This window comes from Mirounga angustirostris, unplaced genomic scaffold (assembly GCF_029215605.1).
Source record: "Mirounga angustirostris isolate CCGP_5_RB_7025 unplaced genomic scaffold, mMirAng1.0.hap1 SCAF_16, whole genome shotgun sequence".
In the NCBI taxonomy this organism is placed as follows: Eukaryota; Metazoa; Chordata; class Mammalia; order Carnivora; family Phocidae; genus Mirounga; species Mirounga angustirostris.
In genome coordinates, this window is record NW_026991724.1 from 58086884 (window position 1) to 58094655 (window position 7772).

The following is a 7772-nucleotide window of genomic DNA, read 5'->3' on the forward strand; positions in this document are numbered from 1 at the left end:
TACCTGGGTGCCTCAGTTCCCACAAGGCTGCAGGCAAGTTGTTGCCCAATGCTGCAGTCATCTGAAGGCTTTACTGGAGGAGAATCATCTTCCGAACGCACTTATTTAAAATGTTGACTGGGTTGGGGGTCGTTGCTGGCTTCTGTCTGGGCACATCAGTTCTTTCCACATGGGCAGCTCACAGCATAGCATCTGCCTTCCTTGAAAGTGAGCAGGCAAGAGAGGGTACCTAAGACGGAAGCCAAAGTCCTTTTGTAACCTATTATTACTAGTGACATCCCTTCTTTTTGTATTCGGTTAATTAGAAGTGGTCATGAGGTCCAGCTCATTTCCAAGGGGAAAGGATTACAAAAGAGTACGAATCACAGGAGGCAAGATCATTGGGAGCCATCTTTATGGCTCCCTCCCACAGCCTGTTCTGGCAGACTCCTTGGTGATTCATGTCCTTTTACTTGAAAAACACTCACCCCCCTTCCAAACCCCCCCACCCACAAAGTCTCATCTTATAGTACCAGCTCAAAGTTAAGAATCTTGTCCTCTGAATTAGGTTTGGGTGCTGATGAGGCTAGCAAGGTGCAGATTCTTAAGGACAGTCCCTCTTGATCTGCAGACCTCTGTAGGCTTTTCCTCACTTTTTTTTAAAGCCTTCACCAGCACTTAAAAGTTCAAAATTTCTGACTAATCTTTTATTTATGCAAGCATTGGACAAACTCCAGGCATCCAGCTAAGGCTGAAAGAACTTAATAAATTACAGCTTCAGCGACTACCTATCTCCAGAGAGGCAGTTTGGAGATTAAGTTCAGCCAAGTGAATCACCTACCAAAATGTATTAAAGAGCAATGCAGTGAGACAAGAAGAGAGAAAAACAATAAGGTGCAGAAGACAGAAGATTAACAGAACCAGAAGCTCTATCTTTGAAAAGATGCAGAATGCATCCAAGCCTCTGAAGAAAGGAGGTTTATTTATTTATTTATTTATTTAAAAGATTTTATTTATTTATTTCACAGAGAGACACAGCGAGAGAGGGAACACAAGCAGGGGGAGTGGGAGAGGGAGAAGCAGGCTTCCCCCGCAGCAGGGAGCCCCATGCGGGGCTCGATCCCAGGACCCTGGGGCCATGACCTGAGCTGAAGGCAGACGCTTAACGACTGAGCCACCCAGGCACCCTGGAAGGAGGTTTTTTTAAACCAACTGAACAACAACAATAACAAGAACAAAAAGATAAGAGAAAAATGCAGAATAGACTAAGGGCAGTGACTTTAGACATGATAGAGAATTGAACACCAACTATATAGTTATTAAACTTGAAATCTAAATGAAGGGGATAAACTGAGAAATATATAATTGCATGAGGAAATATAGGGAATATTACTTTTTTAAGATTTATTTATTTTAGAGAGAGCAAGTGGGGCAGAGGGAGAGGAAGACAATCTCAAGCAGACTCCCTGATGAGCAAAGAGCACAACACAGGGCTCGATCTCAGGACCCTGAGACCATGACCTGAGCCGAAATCGAGTCAGACGCTTAACTGACTGAGCCACTCAGGCGTGCCAATATAGAGAATAATAAATCAAGGCTAAAGGTTGTCAAAGACCTCTTATCCTAGAAAAATCCCGTTGAGATGGCTTTGAAAGCAAACTCTACCAAACTATCAATAAATGGTTCATTCCTATCTTATAAGCTATTTCCAGAAAAGGAAAAAAGAGTAAAAGCTGCCCAGCTAATTTTATAAAGTTCATATAATCTTATTTCCAAAACAGGAACAACATATGATAATGAAAAGGTCTGTTCCACATATGAACATGACTGTTAAAATTTTACATAATTTTAACATACCATTATCAATTAACATTAACATATCATGATCAGTGTTTTTTTTCCACAAAATGCAAGGATGGCTCAATATCAGGAAATCTATCAATTAGTCTTTTACCACATTAATAAGAGAAAAATTATATGATTACCTTAATGTAGAAAAGTGTCAAACAGACCACAAATAAACATTATGCATAACGGTGCAATTACATGAAGCACAATAGTACCTAATGCTCTCACTTCAATTTTTTTTTTTTTTTAAGATTTTATTTATTTATTTGACAGAGAGAGACACAGTGAGAGCCAGATCACAAGCAGGGGGAGAGGGAGAGGGAGAAACAGGCTTCCCACGGAGCGGGGAGCCCGATGTGGGGCTCGATCCCAGGACCCTGGGATCACGACCTGAGCCGAAGGCAGACGCTTAACGACTGAGCCACCCAGGCGCCCCTCTCACTTCGATATTAAGAATAGGACAGGTACATCCAGTATTGCTGCTACTGATTAACATGGTACTGGAGGTCCAGCCATCCTCTAAGAAGGAGTTAAGAGATGTACTGATAGGAAGAGAGTAGATATAACTGTCATTATTGGTAGATATGAGGATCTACCTGTAAAAATCAACCTGTAAGAGCATTAGCAAGGGTGCCAGATTGACAAGTCAACTTACATAATCAATATTTTGTTTCCCCTTTATGCCATCTTTGGTTTTGAGATTTTTTTTTATTTTTTTTAAAGATTTTTTAAATTTATTTATTCATGAGAGACAGAGAGAGAGGCAGAGGGAGAAGCAGGCTCCCAAGGAGCAGAGAGCCCGATGCGGGACTCGATCCCAGGACCCCGGGATCATGACCTGAGCCGAAGGCAGACGCTTAACCATCTGAGCCACCCAGGCGCCCCTTGAGATTTTTTTTAAAAAGATTTTATTTATTTGACAGAGAGAGAGAGAGACCAGCAGCAGAGGGAGAGGTTAGAAGCAGACTCCCCGCTGAGCAGGAAGCCTGATATGGGACTCCATCCCAGGACCCTTGGGATCATGACCCAAGCTGACGGCAGGTGGTGAACAGGTGCCCTTGATTGAGACTTTTATATTATTCTGTTTTCTTTCCTCTCTTAGGGTTTTCCCTCTTCCTTCAGGATTTTCTTTATCTTTGATCTTATGCATCTTGAATAGGATATGCCTGGTGTGTGTGTGTGTGTGTGTGCCTGGTGTGTGTGTGTGTGTCCCCCATGGTATTCTCTGTGCTTCCTGGATCTGTGGCTTGGTGTCTGTCATTTTAACTTTGGAACTGCTCAGCCATTAGTACTTCAAATTTCTTTTCCTTTAATTTATTGGCATTAAAATTATGCATATGTTATACCTTTTGTAATTGTCCCATAGTTCTTGGATATTCTGGGGTGGTTTTTTTTTTTTCATTCTTTGTTTCTCTTTGTATCTCAGTTTGGAAAGTTTCTATTGACATATCCTCAAATTTACTCATTCTTTCCTCAGCTGTGTCTGGTCTATTAATGAGCCCATCAAAGGCAGTCTTCATTTCTGGTACAGTGCTTTAACTTTCTAGCATTTCCTTTTGGCCCTTTCTTAGAGCTTCCATTATCCCTCTGTTTTTGCATGTTGTAAGTTTTTGCACTCTTCCCATTAGTCACCTTAACATATTAATCATATTTATTTTAAATTCCTGGTACGATAATGCCAAAATCTCTGCCATGTCTGAATCTGGCTCTAATGCCTGCTTTGTTTCCTCAGACTGTTTTTTTCTTATGCATGCCTAGTAATTTTTTAAAATATATATTTTTAAAATATTTTATTTATTTGATAGAGAGAGACACAGCGAGAGAGGGAACAGAAGCAGGGGGAGTGGGAGAGGGAGGAGCAGGTTTCCTGCCGAATAGGGAGCCTGATGTGGGGCTCGATCCCAGGACCCTGGGATCATGACCTGAGCCGAAGGCAGAAGCTCAACGACTGAGCCACCCAGGCGCCCATGCCTAGTAATTTTTTGCTGAAAGCTGGACATGATGTACTAGATACTAGTAACTAAGGTAATTAGACTTTTAGTGTAAGGTTTTATGTTAATTTGGCTAGGCTTGTGTCTAATGTTTGCTGTAGCTGTTGGTGCCAGAGGTTTTGGTTTTCTTTAGTTTGCTTTTTTTCCTCCCTGAAATCTTTGCGTTTTCCTAACTATAAGAAGGACTTTTTATACAGAGTTTGTGTCTTGAAGCTTGTTGTAATCCGCTGTTATTATACTGAAGCCCTGTTGGTGTGGTAGTCAAATATTGGAAAGGGGAACTATTGTATGATCTTATGATTAAATCTCAGCTTTTCAATGGGCTTGAGTCCTTGGGCTGTGATCCTCAGAAGTGCTTCTTAGCTCTTACTGAGACAGGAAGGCTAGAGGGGCTGGAGCTGCCCAATTGCCCTTCCTCCTCTTTCAAAAAGGCTCTGGTGTGTAGTTTTTCTAAGAGTGCAGGACTTTGTTATGGAGAATGTTCTGAGTGTCCTCTAAAATGTTTACTTTTTCCCTCTCCCTGCCCCAAACTGAAGGAGTTCCTCCCACCCCTATCTTTAATGTTAGAACATGGTGGAGTTCCTGGAGGTAAGATCCATGAAAATGTGGCCCTCTAAGACTAGGCCCCCAGGAATTTTTAATGCACAAGTTAGTCCATGCTAAGCCTCCAGTTCATCAAAATTACCAGTTAAGTTTGTATCAGAAGCACCTTCTGCTTCAGAGCTTATACTTGCTATGACTTTCTGTATTAGCCTGTCTCTCCAAATTTTGGGGTGTGGTTTCCTTTGTGACTTCAATTCTCTGATGGATCTTAAAAAAAAAGTTGATTTTCAGTTTGTTGAGTGTTTTTTTTTGTGAAGATGTGAGTAAAGGTTTCCAAGCTCTTTCTACATTACTTCTAAAATGGAAGGTATCGGGGCGCCTGGGTGGCTTAGTTGTTAAACATCTGCCTTCGGCTCAGGTCAGGATCTTAGGGTCGTGGGATCGAGCCCCGCATTGGGCTCTCTGCTCAGCGGGAAGCCTGCTTCTCCCTCTCCCACTCCCCTGCTTGTGTTCCCTCTCTCACTGTGTCTCTGTCAAATAAATAAATAAAATCTTTAAAATAAAATAAAATAAAACGGAAGGTATCGATATAGCTTTTATCCGATTCTAACCACAAAGTATCACAAACACTAAGATTCCATAGGCAATTTCTTAGAGATGACATCCTCAGAGCTAGAATTCACTTCGTGTTGGGGTTCACCAGGTCAGGGAGACTGGGTCCTGGAAATCCAGCTCCACATGGGGCTATGCTGCTTGGGGTTAACGTGTGGTGGACCAGTCTCAGCACACTCTAATTTTATTTCTTTACTGAGCACCTACTATGTGCTAGTCTTTCCATCCCTGGGAACTCAGCCCTCAACAGGACCTACACGCTGTGTGTCTTCATGGGGCTCTCATTCTCGCAAGGTGAGAAAAAATGGGCTGGCGGCGTAGATTCCATCAGAGAGAGGACTGGGGATGAACTAAGACATGTTTCACTCACTCACTCCTCACTCACTCACTCACCTCACTCACCCACCTCACTCATTCACCTCACTCACTCACCTCACTCAATCACCTCACCTCACTCACCTCACCTCACTCACTCACCTCACCTACCCACCTCACCTCACTCACTCACACCTCACTCACCTCGCTCACTCACCTCACTCACCTCACCTCACTCACTCACCTCACCTCACTCATGTCACTCACTCACCTCACCTCACTCACCTCACTCACCCACCTCACCTCACTCACTCACCTCACCTCACTCACCTCACCTCACTCACCTTACTCACTTACCTCACTCACCCACCTCACCTCACTCACTCACCTCACCTCTCACCTCACCTCACTCACCTCACTCACTCACCTCACTCATTCACCTCACCTCACTCACCTCACTCAATCACCTCACCTCACTCACCTCACCTACCCACCTCACCTCACTCACTCACACCTCACTCACCTCGCTCACTCACCTCACTCACGTCACTCACCTCACCTCACTCACTCACCCACCTCACCTCACTCACTCACCTCACCTCACTCACCTCACTCACCCACCTCACCTCACTCACGTCACTCACCTCACTCACGTCACTCACCTCACCTCACCTCACCTCACTCACTCACCTCACCTCTCTCACCTCACTCACCGCACTCACTCACCTCACTTCACTCATTCACCTCACCTCACTCACCTCACTCAGTCACCTCACCTCACTCACTCACCTCACCTCAGTCACCCACCTCACCTCACCTACTTCACCTCACCTACCTCACCTCACCTCACCCACCTCACCTCACTCATTCACCTCACTCACTCACCTCACTAACCTCACCTCACTCACCTCACTCACTCAACTCACTCACCTCACTCACTCACTCACCTCACTCACTCACCTCACTCACTCACCTCACGTACCTCACCCACTCACCTCACCTCACTCACCTCACTCACCTCACCTCACTCACTCACCTCACCCACCTCACTCACCTCACTCACCTCACCTCACTTACTCACCTCACTCACTCACCTACCTCACCCACCTCACCTCACTCACTCACCTCACTCACCTCACCTCATTCACCCACCTCACTCACCTCACCTCACTCACTCACCTCACCTCACTCACTCACCTCACTCACCGCACTCACTCACCTCACTCACCCACCTCACTCACCTCACCGCACTCACTCACTCACCTCACCTCACCCACCTCACCTCACCTACCTCACTCACCCACCTCACCTCACCCACCCACCTCACCCACCTCACTCACCTCACCTCACTCACCCACCTCACCTCACTCACCTCACCTCGCCCACTCCCCTCACTCACTCACCTCACCTCACCTCACGCACCTCACTCACTCACCCACCTCACCTCACTCACGTCACTCACTCACCTCACCTCACTCACCTCACCTCACTCACCCACCTCACGTCACTCACTCACCTCACCTCACTCACCTCACCTCACTCACTCACCTCACCTCACTCACCTCACTCACCCACCTCACCTCACTCACTCACCCACCTCACCTCACTCACCTTACTCACTCACCTCACCTCACTCACTCACCTCACTCACCGCACTCACTCACCTCACTCACTCACCTCACTCACTCACCTCACTTCACTCATTCACCTCACCTCACTCACCTCACTCACCTCACTCACGTCACTCACCTCACCTCACTCACTCACCTCAGTCACTCACCTCACCTCAGTCACTCACCTCACCTCAGTCACTCACCTCACCTCAGTCACCCACCTCACCTCACCTACCTCACCTCTCCTCACTCACCTCACCTCACTCATTCACCTCACTCACTCACCTCACTAACCTCACCTCACTCACTCAACTCACTCACCTCACCTCACTCACCTCATTCACCTCACCTCACTCATTCACTCACCTCACCTCACCTCACTCACTCACCTCACTCACCCACCTCACCTCACTCACCTCGCTCACTCACCTCACTCACTCATCTCACTCACTCACCTCACGTACCTCACCTCACTCACCTCACCTCACTAACCCACCTCACTCACCCACCTCACTCACCTCACCTCATCTCACTCACTCACCTCACTCACTCACCTCACCCACCTCACCCCACACACCTCACCTCACGCACCTCACTCACTCACCTCACTCACTCACGTCACTCACCTCACTCACCGCACTCACTCACCTCACTCACTCACCTCACCTCACTCACTCACGTCACTCACCGCACTCATTCACCTCACCCAACTCACCTCACTCACTCACCTCACCTCACTCACTCACATCACTCACCTCACTCACCTCACCTCACTCACTCACGTCACTCACCTCACTCACTCACCTCACTCACCCACCTCACTCACCTCACCTCACCTCACTCACCTCACCTCACTCACCCACCTCACCTC